This window comes from Protopterus annectens, chromosome 12.part0 (assembly GCF_019279795.1).
Source record: "Protopterus annectens isolate FY-2018-M chromosome 12.part0, PAN1.0, whole genome shotgun sequence".
NCBI lineage: Eukaryota > Metazoa > Chordata > Ceratodontiformes > Protopteridae > Protopterus > Protopterus annectens.
Window position 1 is genome coordinate 548,964,835 of NC_056746.1, and position 16,324 is coordinate 548,981,158.

Genomic DNA, 16,324 nt, shown 5'->3' on the forward strand with positions numbered 1-16,324 from the left:
AAGTGGGGCATGTCCAACAGCTTTGGGTTTGACATAGCTTTTTATGTTAGGCAGAGATCACCTCTGAGTAGTCGATATGTGACAGAGTAAAGCTGGAGTTTTCTGAGACGGTCTGCGTAGGGCATCTGTTTGAGGCCAGTAATCCTCTTTGGGAGGTATTTCTATGGCCTTTCCAGTTGTTGTAGATGTCTTGTGAGGTACATACCAAAAGGGGCGTTGTACTCTATAATGGGTCTAATGAGTGATGAGTACAGGGGAACAATGACCTCTTTTTTTCTGGATGAGAAACATTTTGAGATGAGGTGTGGCACGTAGATGGATTTCCTGACTACTGTGGTGATGTGATTATCAAAGGAGAGACTACTGTCCACCTGTGTCCCAAGGTCTCTTAGCACACTTTCGGTGTTAAGTATACTACCGCCTATGTTGTAGTTCATGGGTACAGAGTTTTTACCAAAGGGGATGACAATGCACTTTTTGGCATTGAGCTTGAGGCCATTGCTTTGACACCAGGCATCTGTCTCAGTAAGACCCTTTTGTAGGATGTCCACATCGTTAGGAGTTTCAATTATGGCTCCTAGTTTGCAGTCATCTGTGAACTTCATTAGCCAAAGACCTTCTGTGTTAGCCTGTACTTCAGAGAAGTAGACACCAAATAGGAGAGGACCCAGGACTGAACCCTGTGGTACTCCACTTGTCACTGGTCTGAAGTCGGATCTGGAGTCTGCTACTTTCACAGTGTGGGTTCTGTCAGTGAGCCACTTGGCAACCCATCTTGTGACATAGGGATTTATATCTAGTTTAGTGAGTTTATCTATAATTCCAGAGTGGGGGATGGTGTTGAAAGCCTTGGCAAGATCTAGATAGACTGTGTGAACCACCTTACCCTTGCCTACAGCTTTGGTGACTGCTTCAAAGAAGTCTATCAGGTTTAGGAGACATTATCTGCCTTTTACAAACCCGAACTGGGTGGAATCCAGAGTTTGGAGATTACCAATGTCTTTGTTTATAAGTTCCATGATGATACATTCCATGGCCTTCCAGACCAGGCTCATCAGGCTAATGCGGCGGTAGTTCCCAGGGTCTGTGGTGGCTCCCCCCTTGTGAAGTGGGATAACCGTTGTTGTGCACCATTCAGCAGGCACAAAGCCTGAGGTGAAGCTATGATTGAACATGGTACTTAGGTGGGGTACCAGTTCGTTCTGTAGTTTGTGTAGAACACAGCCTGGGATGTTGTCTGGTCCCATGGATGCTGTGTTCTTGGCTTTGGAGAGTGTGGTTTTTACCTGTGCAGCCATGATTACAGGAACTTTGCATTCTTCTGGTATAGAGATGGGCTCTTTAGGGGATGAGAAGGGGGTAAAGTTAGCACTGAACCTATCTGCCAGGATGTTGGCAATATCAGTTGGGTCTGTATATTTAGTGCCATTGTGCTGTAACTCAGAGCGGATCTGAGTGTTGCCATTGAGGTTCTTGACATAGCTATAGAATGCTTTGTAGCTGTCTTTAGAATCAGTGGTGACTTTGTTTTTGTAACTAGCTTTGGAGGATTTTATCAGGAATTGCAGCTTCTTGCTGAGGCTGACCAGGGAGCTCCTCCACTCATGGGATTTTACTCTCTTTTGCAAGAGTTTCTTCCTTCTGTTGTACAGTTTGTTTATGGCAGGGGACCACCAGATTGGCTTCCTTTTTTTGCAGGATAGTGTCTTGGTTCTGTTTGGGATAGCACGATCCATGCACTCATGTAAGTGCTTATAAAGTGCAATTGTGTAGGATTCAGTAGTCGTAACTGTATTGTCCATCTGCATGGGTGTCATGAAGTTCACCACTTCTGTCTTAAGAAGCATGAAGTTGGCTTTGGAGAAATTTTTACCATGGTTTCTGTAATGGGGGGGGGGGTGGAGGCAGGATGTGGATATCTAGGGTAATTAGCTTATGGTTAGATCGGACCAATGAGGCGTTGACTTCAGGTGTGGAACACCGGTCACTCATATTGGTAATGACTAGATCTAGGATATTGTTGGCCCTGGTGGGGCTATGGATAATTTGATCCAGGGCATTGGAGTTTATGAATTCCAGAAAGCGTTGAGCGAAGGAGTTGGTACATGAGTAGTTTTCCCAGTTAATGGTGGGGTAGTTGAAATCGCCCATTATTAAGGTATTTGGTTGAACCCTAATATTTTCCAGTACATCAAGAAAAGAGGAGTGGGAATCCTGGGGCATGGTGAGTGATCTGTAGCAAGCTACAATTTGGATTGCAGTTTTGCCCAGAGTTAGTTGCACTTGGATAAACTCGGCTGCATTATACTGAGCAACTAGCCTGGATAACTTGTCTATTATTACACCTAGAAGCTTTGTATGGTCATCAGGGGAGATAATCATGTCGTTGCTAGATTTGATGGTCAAAGAAGGAGGAGGAATTCTATGACTAAGGGAGAAAAGTAGTAGCTTGGTTTTGTTAGGATTCAGAAGCAGGCGCTGATTAGCTAGCCATGTTTCTACCATGCTGAAAGTGGTCTGGGTGAGGGTTAGAAGTTGTGCAGGAGAGGAGGCAGGGCATATTAGCATTGAGTCATCTGCATATTGGATGCAGGTGGCTCCTGGGATGGTGGTGTGCAGATCATTGATAAAGATAGAGAAAAGAAAGGGACCTAGTATGGACCCTTGTGGGACACCTAGGGTTAGAGGAAGATGGAATGACAGCTTGCTCTGCCATAAGACAGCCTGCTGTCTACTGTTTAGGTAGGAATGAAACCATTGTACTGCATGTTGGTCTAAACTGATGGTTTGTAGGGTATTGAGCAGTAGCTGATGGTTGACATGTGGAATGTCATAAAGCCGTGCTGAGAGTTGGCGAGCTTTCCATTTTGAATAAGAAAGTGCATAATTTTTTTGTGTATGCATCTTTCCATGATTTTAGCTAGTGGTGAAAGAATGGCTATAATTCTAAAGTTAGATAATTCTGTGGAACTTCCTCCTTTATGGAGAGGTATAACGTGATATTTTCCATATTGCTGGGATGGATCCTTCTGAGATGGATCTGTTGATCAGAATAGAAATGGGAAGTGCTATGGCATCAGCTGCTTTTTGAAGATATTCAGCTGGGAGGTGGTCATCAGCTAGTGTAGTAGGTTTTAGCTTTTTGTGTAAGGTCCGGATCAGGTTGTTAGGTACGGTTTGAAAGGTAAAGGTGGGTTGGGTGCTGGGTGGATTAGGGCTAGATGTGCCAGAGCTGGTGTTTGTGTCCGATGGAGTGAGATGGGTATCTAGAGACTGGATGGTTTCAGTACAGAAAGAGTTGAAGCTGTTTGCAATATCAAGGGCAGCTGATGGGGTAGGAGTGGCGGAACGGCCTGGGTGGAGAAGATTGTTAATACCAGCCCAGAACTTTTGAGGTGTTAGCTGATATTTTTGTTGTAAGATGGTGTAGTGATTTTTTTTTGTCTAGAATGACAGATTTTTTGGTCTAGTTCCTTAGCTGCCGGTATCTCACTTGGTCCATAGGGGCTTTGGTAACATGCCACCTGGCCCAAACGTTGTTTCTTAGTTTAATTTTGTTTTTTGTTTCTTTAGATAGCCACAGTGCAACTGCGGCTTTTACATGGATGGTACAGGTAGGAGCAAGGTGATTAAGGATAGCCAGAAATTTGGTATTGGAGTACTCAACTGCTTCTTGTAATGGGAGTTGTTTCAATACATTCCAATTACATGCTTTCAGTTCTTTTTGGAAGTTGTCAAGGTTAAAGTTCCTGATGTTTCTTATAGTTTTGTAGGTGGGCTGGTTGGGAATGTTGGGTTTGAGCCTAATAATATAGATAAAGCAGTGATCACTTAGATCATCAGGTAATGTACCTGACTTGTACTTTTTGGGGTGGCTGTTAATAAGTATCCAATCGAGGATACTATCTTTGACTCTATCTTTACTAAATCTGGTAGGGGGTGGCAATGATCTGAGTACACCCATGGAGGTTTAAATGGGTAGAGGGAGTTTCAGAGGAACAGGCGGTCCAATCAGTGTTAAAGTCCCCCAAGACATTGGTTTCCTGGGGATAGTTAGAAGCTAGCCAATGTAAGATATTTTCTAGAGTATTATCATTCTTGCCGGGTGAAGTATAAATGCTGACAATGTATCTGCATTTATTTTTGTTTATTATTAGTTTGGTGATGAGAATTTCTGCATTGCCAAACTGGGGTGGCCATTGGGTGTCAATTGTTATTGTTAGGGTAGACTTGTATAGTACAGCTACCCTGCCACCTTTCCTGGAGATCCAGTCCAGTCTAAGGATGTTGTACTGTGGGGGGTTATTTCGTTATCTTTGGTTATTGGTTTTAGCCAGGTTTCGGTGAGGCAGAGGATATCAGGGCAGTGAATAGCTAAGAGTCCATGTAGGATATGGATCTTGCTGTTTAGGCTTCTGATGTTAAGATGACAGTCCAGAAATGAGTTTGGAAGTCTATCAATCTGGGTAGTACACACTGGGTTGTTAGATGGTGTGCTTGGGTCTACTGTTGTGGATGGGCCAGGGTTGGGGTGGATGTCTCCATCCTTCATAAGATTAATTTTTAAGTTACTTATGAGTCTAAAAATTTTGTTTATGATTTCTGAATATATAATCATATATAAATATATGATTTATTTATGATATACATATATATATATATATATATATATATATATATATATATATATATATAATATATATATGTATAGGGTTTATATTACAAAGTCAAACTGCTAGAGGTCTGAATGCTGTAATATTGAACCCAAAAGTCCAAAATATGAAAATAGTGAAGCCACTGCACACTGATTTTTTTCCAAGGGAAAAAAATCAGTGAGCCGTTTTCAGGGCTTTGCTATTTCCTCCACCGTGTTGCGATCTCGAAGTTGGCATATTTAAGTAGGGGGGGTATGGGGGGCACAACCCCCATATTGGGGGAGTGTGGGGGGAAGCCCCCCACTTTAGTTTAAGTTTAAAGTGTACGTTTTTTTTTGTCACGGAACAGTGATTCTTTTCCCTGAGAAAAAAAATCACTGTTCTGTATTTTCGTTGTTATTGGGTTTCGATCTGTATGGTTCGATATTACAACGTTCGAACTCCTGAGAGTTCGATGTTGTAATATAGACCCTATATATATATATATATATATATATATATATATATATATATATATATATATATATATATATATATCTGGGTCTACCTGGCATTGCCGACAGCCATATGGCCGACACCATATGATCAACATTTGGAATGCCGACAATGCGGAACGGGCACCTCACAATAGTGCGGAATGGAAAGATTTCCATTCTTGCACTGTAGTGTGATCTTGGAGTTGGTATATTAAAGTTACGGGGGTGTGGGGGGCGTAGCCCCCCGCTAGCAGTGGAAAGGGAATTTTATGTTCCTTTTTCATGATTTTCTTTCAATGTCGAGATTTTGGTTGTTGGTGATGTGGTGTTGGCCAGGTGGTTGTCGGTGTTGTGAGCTCTCGATCTTGTCAGGTAGATCCATATATATATATATATATATATATATATATATATATATATATATATATATATATATATGTTTATATATATATATATATATATATATATATATTACATAAAAAGTGTACAAGCATTGGTTTCTAATACATGATATCGATATTTGGAAATCACATTTACCCAAAAAGAAGCACATTGATCACCAAACAGTTGAAGAAGGACACCAAACAGTCTACTTTTTTGATTGCTTGGCATGAACTTACACTTATAGCAGTTAGCTTACACATTAAACAGAACTACTATCATATTTTTGCCCAATCTACCCTAGTTTAGTGCCAAACCTGAAAGACTACACAAGGTGACCTCTGTTTAACCAAGTCCATGATCTACAGTAGCCCATTCAAATACAGGTCCAGACAACACTGGTATACAATTTCCAAATATCTTTGTGGCCAGTTTGGTAGATATGGGCATCCTAAGACAATGTAGAAATTGTCTCATGTTCACAGGCAATGTATGACACACAGATGCCACACTCCCCAGACTGAGCAAGAAGACGATAATAGTTAGCTGCTTATCTGGAGACAGGATCTGCCAAGTTACACATGCACTCAGGTCACTACACCACAAGTACCAGTATTTTTCTTTCATGGTCCATGTGAGTGCTAATGACCTGAGATGCCCTTCCCTGGAGTATAGGAAGAGAGACCTGATGGAGTTCTCGATTATGTGCCTCAGGCATGTATGTGTCTTGCATTGAGCAGCATTCTACCTTCATCAAGATGATGCCACACTATGAACAAAAGATGATTGACTTCAATAATTGGCCTAGTTCTTGGTGTCTTTCAGTGGGGAGTCAATATTTGTCAGACTGTGAGGACATCATTAGCAAACCATGTCACTTTGCAAAGGATGGTTTGCACCTGTCTCCATAGGCTTCTGAATATTCGCTAGAACTGTATCAACCCTCTTAGAGCCTTTTTTAGCCGATGCCAAACTGACAAACCTACTGCCATAACAAATAAAACCCAAAGAAATTAAAAACGTTCATGATACTGATCACTGCTGCAGTAGCCTTAGCTATATGGGTTATATCCTGCCAAGGATACAACAGCTGGCCAGCTTCAAAAGCTTCAGGGCAGTTTCCATGTGCCCAAGCTGTCAAGCAGCTCACAATTTTGGGCACGGAGCCCTTTGGAACTTTACTGCTACTGAAGACTACACTCCTCTGAGGCTTTTAAGGACTGACAGTCAGCTTGTGATTTCATTTTTGGGAAAAATCAACCTCCATTTTATTAAATTTATTGATGTTTTATTACTTTCCTATTCAAGAACGTTATTTTAAAGTGTTGTGTTTAATGGACCATTGGGACTGTAATGTACTTTTGAAAGGAGCACCCTTTTTTCTGTCACTTTAAATGTAGTGTTAATTGAAAACATACTTTCTATGAAGAAATTGTATTTAATTTTTCCTTGGTGTGGCTGGCATAGTGTTTGAAAGTGCTATTTAATGTGATTTTTCTGTCAAAAAAAAACTTTTTTTGGATTGGTAGTTTTACAGGCATTTGCTGCTTGTCTTGCCCTGGAAAAAGGTACCATTTTTGGCTTGACCATGGAGCAAACTGCTGGTCCTGTGCTTAGTCCCTCTTTTAGCCACAAAAAGAAAAAGTTAACCAAATGGCCTTTGCCACCACAGTAGGCTAGCAATTTGCCTAGCTGCAGGTGGGAGACTCTGCTGTGGCCAGTTATTGTACCTCAGACCACTTGTCTTTTACCCCAGATCCCTCTGGCATAGCATCGACTAACACTATGGAGGGCCTAGCCATGTCCTTTGCAGCTGTTGGACTCCCCTCAGTGGGTAAGGGAGGGTCACTCTTGTCAGTCCTGAAAGTGGGAACAGGGAAGGTATTCCTGTTGTACCAGAATGCTTTGTCCATCTGGAGAAGCAGCTGCTGCCAATCATAACACAGCTGGCTCCATTTCCTGTACAACAGAAGCAGAAAATCAAGTTTGTATACACTCCTCAAACATCTTTAGACAGAAGTGGTTTACTGGGTCTGGCTCAGGGGTTAATTCAGGCTATTAATCCTTCTTGTAAAGTAGAGTCTGATAAATGAAAGAGAGGTTCCTCTTTTCCTGAACAGATTCAAGACTCTGAATTTGAAAAGTAAGCCACAGGGATGGATTCAGGGTTGTTTCCTCAGGTTTCTGATTCAGACACAGAGGAAAGCTCTGTGAGGATTTCTTTTTCTCTGAGACTATTGCTAGAATGTCCCACTGTTTTTATTAAGAGAACATTGAGGCTTCTTGGTCCCACAAAAAATACTATGAGTTGTTACAGAAGAATTTTTCTCATCCTATACCTATTCCTCCAGTTCTGTCAGCTTTAAAAGATGTCTGTGTTACTGCCTGCAATTTCCCTGTTAGTCAGCCAGCTGCAGCTGCCCCTAAAAAGGCAGATAGGATGTTCAAAATTCCGGTCCCATTCACGTTGTCAAACTTTTTACAAGTTTGAATGTCATATGGTCAAAACCATATGTTCTAACTTGTAAAACTTTGAACGTTGCAATGAAGATCTCTGTAAGGGAAGCTTTCCCTTTCCTACAATGTACTGCGATCTCGGAGTTGGTATATTTAAGTAGTGGGGAGGTGTGGGGTGCAGGGGGGCTTACCCCCTGCTTACAACCTTCAGGTAAGTTTTTTGTGTTTTGTTATTACGTTTTTAAAATTTTAAAGTTTGAAAATATGGTGTCGACCATATGGTGTTCGAACTTGCAAAGTTTGATAACGTGATATAGACCCCAATATTCTTCAGTCTTTTAAACTCAGACCTGACCCAGCAGCTATAGCCTTAAGTAATCTCACTGCAGCTAAGCACTTAACACTGGAAAAGTATTGATAGATATGGAAAATAAGTGTATACTCCTGCAACTTTGGTTTCAGAGTTTTGAATTGTCAGGTTTATATGTTAAAGTTTGTTCTGACATATTGTGAAAGTATGAGGAATATTTTATCTACACTTCTTCTTGTGAGGAAAAATCTGCTTTAAATAGCTCAGTTTCCTCTTTTGCACAGGTCACTACTCATTGTTTGCAGTGAGTGCATGACTCTGCTGATACGTCTTCCAGGGTTATGGCCACTGGTACTGTTTTAAGGAAGTCTACATGACTGCATTCTGGGAACCTTCCAGAGTATGTTAAAAATAAGATTTTAAATTATCCCTTGGATAGAGATAGAGTTTGGCCCCACTGCTGCAGATGTGATAAAAAAATGTGATGAAAGGGGCAAGTTGATACAGGGAATCTCTAAGATTTTTCAGCTCTCTCTTTTTTTTCTTAATTGTCCAAGTGATTTTCTTCTTCCATTTTTTTTTTTTTTGCAGAAAACAGAATAAACAGTCTCAACAGAATTCAGGTAAAGAGACCTTTTGGAAGTAATGTAAGTAAAATTCCAAAAGAAGTCTAACCTCCCAAAATGATGGACAGTCCAAGATATTTGAATGACTGTAAAAGAGACTTTGTGACCCACTCCCTCCTGGCCCCCTTTTTCTTCCAGAAAGTCTTGATCACCATTTTTCTCTGTGGCAACAGATTGCTTCAGCCAAATGAGTCCTGATTTTCATTCATCAAGGTTAGAGACGGCAGTGGGAGGAAATTCATCCTTTCCAAGGGGTCATTCCTCATCCTTCTGATCAGACTTTTTTGTTTCCACCTGTTCTTTATCATATGCTGTCACAAGGACTGATAGATCCAGTTCCTCCTTGACAAGTGGGGAAAGGTTTTTATTCATGAATGCTCCTAGTGCCAAAGAATGAAAATGCTTGGAGACCATTTCTGGATTTTTCTTTTCTATACCTGTTTGTGATAGTGCCCAAATTCAAAAAGTCACTTTACAACCTGTTACTTCTTCTTTCTCTTTCAACTTAAAAGATGCTTGTCATCACATTCCTATTCATCCAGACTTCAGGCTTTTCTTAAGGTTTTTATATGTCTGGATAACATTTTCAGCTCTTTGCCTTACCATTTGGATTCTCTACTGCACCAAGAGTGCTCAAGTTATAACTCATTACAGGCTACAGGTTATCCTCGTTTTTCTGTATTTAGATGACTTGGTTATCTTTGCAGAGTCTTTTTCAAAGTATCAGGAATTACTCTGTCTTGGCTGAGAGATCTCTTACAGAAGATGAGATTCCAAGACAGCAGTCAAAAAGGCTGGACTCCCTCACATCAGATTGTATTCCTGAGATGTCAATTAGAAACCTCAGTTTGATTCCACTGGAAAAAAAAACAGATTTTTATTTAGATCTGTTTCTAAGATTTTACACTCAGACTTTGGTCACTGTGAGGGAATACTTCAGGATTGTGGGCCTCTTGGCATCTATGATTCTCATGATACCCCCATGCAAGACTCCACATGAGAAAGATACAGAGGTATCTGAAATCTCTTTGGTCCCATCATCAGCACCCTTTATCTTTTCAAATCCCAGTGCTGGGGTTTGTCAGAAGGCAAATCTTATGGTAGAGACAGCATATATCCTTAAATCCAGGTCTAGCCTTCTCGCTCCCTGCTCCAATGCAGTCATTCATCACAGAGCCTTTGGACTTCACTTGGAGAGCAGTTTCATGAGAAATAAATGTGTAGAGTTGTGGGACACCAAGGGCAGTTGCAACCAAATAAATTTCTAGGAGATGCTTGCTCTGATCACGGCACTCAACTCTCTGATCCATCTTTGGCCCCTGGGACCTGTTCAAAGTGGTTTCACACAATACCACAGCCATATGGCACATCAACAAGCACGGGGGATCCAGACTATATTTCCTTTACAACTAGCCATGTTTGCTTGGGATATAGCTTCACAGCACAATTTCTCCCTACAGGCATCCTGCATTCAGTCAGAGCAAAACTGTGTGGCAGACAAGCTGAGCAGGACCAGGGCAGACCATTATGAATGAAAACTAGATCAGGGGTTCTTCCATCATTTGATCCATCTGTGAGGAGTTCCTCAAGCAGACTATTTTGTGTCCTCTTTGAACAATCAACTGACAAGATTCTTTTTCAGGACTCTATGCAAGAAGGCCTGGAAGACAGATGTCTTTTCTTTTCTTTGGACAGGAATGCTCTTGAATGCTTTTCCTCCCTTTCTACTAATACCCAGGTACTTTTAAAGACTCAGAAGGAATCCTCCAAGATTACTGTGGTGACTCCCCTCTTAACTAGGTAACAGTGGTTCTCCCATCTTTATGGAAATAGCCAGAGATAATTACCACAAGCTTCCTCACAGACTGGATCTACTCATACAAGAAAAGGGGTGTCTGATACACGCTCAACGTCCTTCATTTTCAGCTGACTACCTGGGTGATAAGATCTTAATTCCTTTTAGGCATCTGTTTACTGAGAATATGCAGCTGATACTAATGGAAGCAAGAAAGCCTGCTACTAGAAAATCATATATCAGTAACTGGAAAAGGTTTTATAGTTGGTGCCAACAACGTAAGCAGTACCTTTTCAAGGATAGTTATTCTTTGGTTCTACAATATTTGTGTGAGTTACTATTCTATGTCTTTCTTATTTCTCAGTCAAGGTTCATTTATCAGCCATTTCAGCATGTCTGCCCATAGATCCTTCTCTTTCAAGGGAGTCTCATGCCAAAATGTTCTTGAAAGGGGTTTTGCATAAGAAGCCACCAAATAAGCCAGTGGCTACTCCACATGATCTTATTTTTTTGTTAGAGAAGTTAACACTTGCTCCATTTGAACCAGCTAATATGTCTGACTTGCTGTTCTTAACATAGAAAACAGTTTTACTAATTGCTCTCACCTCTGCAAGAAGGGTATCTGAGTTGAAAAGTCTTATGGTGAGTCATCTCTGCTTCATTTTCCATATGGATAGGGTTTATTTCAGAACCAATCCTTTTATGCCTGTCTAAAGTGATATCCCAGTTTATTTTAGCCAAACTATTCATCTTCCTGTTTTTCTCTACTGAATCTAAAAATGAGGGAGAATGAAAACTCCATACCTTGCATATCCACAGATAAATCAGGTACTGTCTTGACAAAACTATATCTCTCAGATCTTCTGATCAATTGTTTATTTTTTGTGAAGGTAAGAAGAAGGGACAGTCTGTGCCAAAACAGACTATTTCCACATAGTTGTCTAAGGCTGTTAACTTTTGTTATACTCACCATAATAAATCTATTTCAGGCAGGTTCAACACCCTTTGTACCATGGCCTTGGCTTCAACTATAGCTTTTTGGAAAGGATTGGATTCTAGAAATATTCTAGAGCTGCTACTTGGTCCTCCTTACATACTTTTAGAAAGCACTATAAGCTTGATTCCTTCTCTAGGTCCAGATCAAGCTTTGCTAGGACCATTCTCCAGGGGTTACTGGGCTCTTCTCCTTCTACCTCCCAAATGTAATTAGGTATGGTAATTTACCCATATAACTAAGGCTACTGCAGTAGTGATCAACATAATGAATATAGTGCAGAGGTATATGTTGAAGTCACCATAATAGTAGATGCTTGAATGACCACTGCTGCAGTAACCACTCCCTCTCTTCATCCCTCTTAAATTTTGGTGTGTTTATTATGCTGTGGTATAGACAGTTGTGTTTTGTTGTTCCTAGCATAGTCCTTTCAGGATTCAATCTTTTTCTGCTGGTAGGAAAGCTCTGAAGGAATCCATGTCCAAACTTGTCTTTAGTCAACTCAGTTCAAGCTGCTTGACAGTTTGGGTGTGTGGAATGTGCCCTGGATGTTTGGAAGCTGGCCAGCCATTATATTCTTGGCATGATATAACCCATATAGCTAAGGCTACTGCAGCACTGATTATCTGAACATCTACCGTTATGGTAAGTTCAACTTAAACAACTGTGCTGTATTACTGCTCAATGCTAGCAGCCAATACGAGAAATTACACACCCTACATGCTATTTTCACTCTGGAGAATATAGACACCTCTGTCTTTACTCCAATATGGTTTAAATCTGCAGAACGTACTCTGGCAGTGCAAAGCCTCAGTACCTTCCACACATTTAGACCATCAGCTGTACAGACAGGAACAAAAGGTGGAGGAGTCTCAGTCTGTATTAGAAGAACCATGACTCTACATTGGTTAAAAAGGATGATGCCCTGGAATTTATCCCCATGCAAACCACCATAGACAAAGTCCCATACCATATCCTAGCAAGTTATAGGTCACCCTGTATGTCCCTTGAATCTAATAGTTCATACCAACATCTAAAGGAGACATTCATCATTAAGCCAAATACCATACTCATGGGAGACTTTTACTAGCCCTCTATAGAATGGGAAATATACACTGCTTCATACTCACAGGCACAATGATTCCTGGACTTTATTAGCACAAACACCATCGACCTGATAGTGTACACACCAACCAGAGGTTCAAACATACCAGGCCTAGTACTCACCAATATGGGAGAGTGCTAACTCCCCCTGTGTCATGTTCTCACTGGTGAAGTCAGACCACAAAGTTGTCTCCGTCAAAAGAAAAATTAACTCAGTGACCCCAGCAAACCTTGCAACATTTAAGAACTATTCCAAAGCAAACTACTTCCTATTAAGCAATAGTTTGCCAAAATCTAGTGCTCAATGCCCCTCCCAACCCTGAGTTTAAAGCAACCAATGTGGAATTGTTCACAGAGACCCTGTACAACCATGTAAGTGGCTGCAGAGAAGCTGCTGTACCTACTAGAAGTAAGCCCAAAACAAAATCTAAAAATAAACCACACTGGTGGAATCCTAACATTAATAGGATATATAACAAAAGGAAAAAAGTCATGGCTAAAATTAGGAAGAACAACTCCCACCATGATAGGAGTTCTCTAATTAAAATAAACAAGAAACTAAGAGGTCTAATTAAGTCTAACAAGGCCAATTACAAGGTCAAGATAGCCTCACAGGCTAAAGACAACCAGAAGGCCTTCTACAGCTATGTCTGAAACCTCAAGGGCACACACATTAGTGTGAGAAACTGGTTATCAGTGGTGCCACCTTCACTGAGCAGAGTGACATAGTGAATTTTCTGGCCAAAGAAGTCAGCTCAAAAGTCACCCACCACTCCTCCCAGCCCTCCCCAATGAAAAAATACACTCACCTGTCATTTTCTTCTATGTTTTGCTTATCTGGAAATGTAAATATCACTCTGAGAACTGAATTATAGAAAGCAAGTAAATGCCACAGGTATCAGGTTTACCTTAGGGTGATAATTCTTATCATGCTTGTCTACCCATCCCCACCCCAATCCTGGCAATTCCACACCATCTGGATTACTATTTTCCTTTTCTTTACTCATCAGCTTTTTGTTTCCTTCCTTTAACTGGCAAACACTGCACTATAATAACTGTGGAGGAAATATCTCAAGCTTGGAGACTGGGTGGTGGCAAGGCCCCAGAAGCCACAGAGCTCTAAATGCTCTAAGGTACATTTCAGAGCTTTTTTCCAATATTTTTTGTAAATGATAGCATTAAAAAAACATTACTAAGGAAGAATTTCTGATCCTGACAGTCTATTTGCATATTTGAATCTACACTGCCAACCTAAAAATAGGTGGAAAATTGTGTAACATAGAGGAAGACTAAGAACAGAATTACATCACCAAAAGTTGTAGATGATAATGTGGGATAGAGCTGGATCATGGTCAAATGGGCCCCTATGCAGGGTAATGGATCAGACTCCGCACACACAGTAGCCCCCCCCCAGCAGCAGCCCCCCCCCATCCATTCCAGTGTCCAATTAATTGGCTATTTCTCCCCAGTTGCCATAAACATTGTTCAAACCTTCCAGTGTACACAATATTTTCTTTATTTCTACCATGATTACAGATATTTGGATTTAATTTAAAGATTTATTTCAAATTTTATAGCACAAACACTGATACTACTTGCTAAACAAAATAGTCTCACAATGAAAATAGACTTAACATGAACAGTAAACTTCTCTGCCCTAGAAACTCACAATCATTGAAACTGCATTGAAACCCACATTCAAAGAAAATGCATCTGGCCAGTGGAAGATTAAGTTTACTTTTGGGCTTTCTTCAAATCATAGGCTCCTTGCACACATTTTTAGGACCATGCATACATGCATGTGTTGTTTGATGCCCCATCCTGATTGTATTAAGTTATATTCCTTGTATAATACACCGCCACTTGTCAAAGTGTGTTTTAATTTTGCAGTTTTAAACATTTTTCCAGTAAGCAATGAAAGAAAACACCAATAATGACAAAACAACTGATTTCAGAACATTTCAGCCATAAAAGTCACTGGAATTGCTGTCATTACAATCCACCAATATCAGTCAATATACAAAATCTCTGCAGAAATAAAAGTCATATGAATAATTCCACATTAAAGAGATCTGTAACTAATGAATAGGTTGCTGCTGGCAAACAAATTTACATTTCAGTGTTTCATCAACAAATTCAGTGCCTGCTGCCCTTGAAGAATAAATTCCCTATGTTATATTATAAAAAAATGGTAAGTTAGTACTATTGCAACTGGGAATGGCTGGCAAACCAGCAAAGTTCATAGTGGCAAGGAATTCAATCCATAGCAGACTAGAGGCCTTCATATTTTCAGTGCTATGACAGCACTGAATTTCTCAACAAGCTCAACATATATTTTAGCCTCTTTGATGAAAAGAACAGCACTACAGCAACAAAAGTCTTTAACAGCCAGGATGATGAAGTGCTCTGTTTCAAACCAGCTGATGTTTGGACGACCTCACGCAAGGTAAACTCAAGGAAAGTGGCTGGACTTGAGAACATTCTGGGGTGGGTACTCAGGGACTGTGCTGATCAACTGACAATCGTCCTCACTGATATCTTTAACACCTCTTTGAGTCAGACCATTATATCCAAATGTTTTACAAACACAACCATCATACCATTGCTCAAGAAGTCTCCACCATCAAGCCTCAATGACTACTGCCCCATAGCTTTCACCTCCACTGTAATGAAGTGCTTTAAAAGGCTGGTCAAGGACTATATAACATCAAGACTTCCTGCAACTTTTGATCTACTCCAATTTGCATACCAATCTAATCACTTCACGGCAGAAGCTGTTTCACTGGCACTTCACTTATCTCTGCCCCACTTGGAAAGCAAAAACTGCTATGTGCATATGCTGTTCATAGGTTTAAGCTCTGCCTTCAACACAGTCATCCCCCAGCATCTGATAAAGAAACTGGTTCAACTGGGTATCAGCACCTCACTGTGCAAGTGGATACAAGACTTCCTCACAGATAGACCCCAGACAGTATGCGTTAGCAAGAACACCTCTGAAAGCATCATTATGAACACTGGGGTACCACGGGGCTGTGTCCTGAGTCCCTTGTTGCTCACTGTGCTGACCTATGAGTGCATCATCAGGTACAGGTTGAATCACATAATTAAGTTTGCAGATGACACAACACTTGTGGGTCTCATTAGCAATGATGACGAAACAAGCTATTGAGAGGAGGATAACCAACTGATTGTGTGATGAGAGAACAATAACCTGGCAGTGAATGTGAACAAGACCAAGGAGATAATTGTTGATTTCAGAAGGAACCACGGAATGCACTCTCCACTCACAATCCATAGAGAAATAGTGGAGAGGGTAAAAGCACCAAGTTCTTAGTGGTACATATCACAGAGGATTGTCATGGTCCACAAACACAAATTCCGTTGTCAAGTGGGTGCAACAGCATCTCCATTTTCTGTGAAGAATGAGAAGAGCAAACCTGCCACCTCCTGTTTTCACAACCTTCAACAGGAGCACTGTGAAAAGCATCTTGTCAAACAGTCTTTCAGTATGGTATGGAAACTGGTC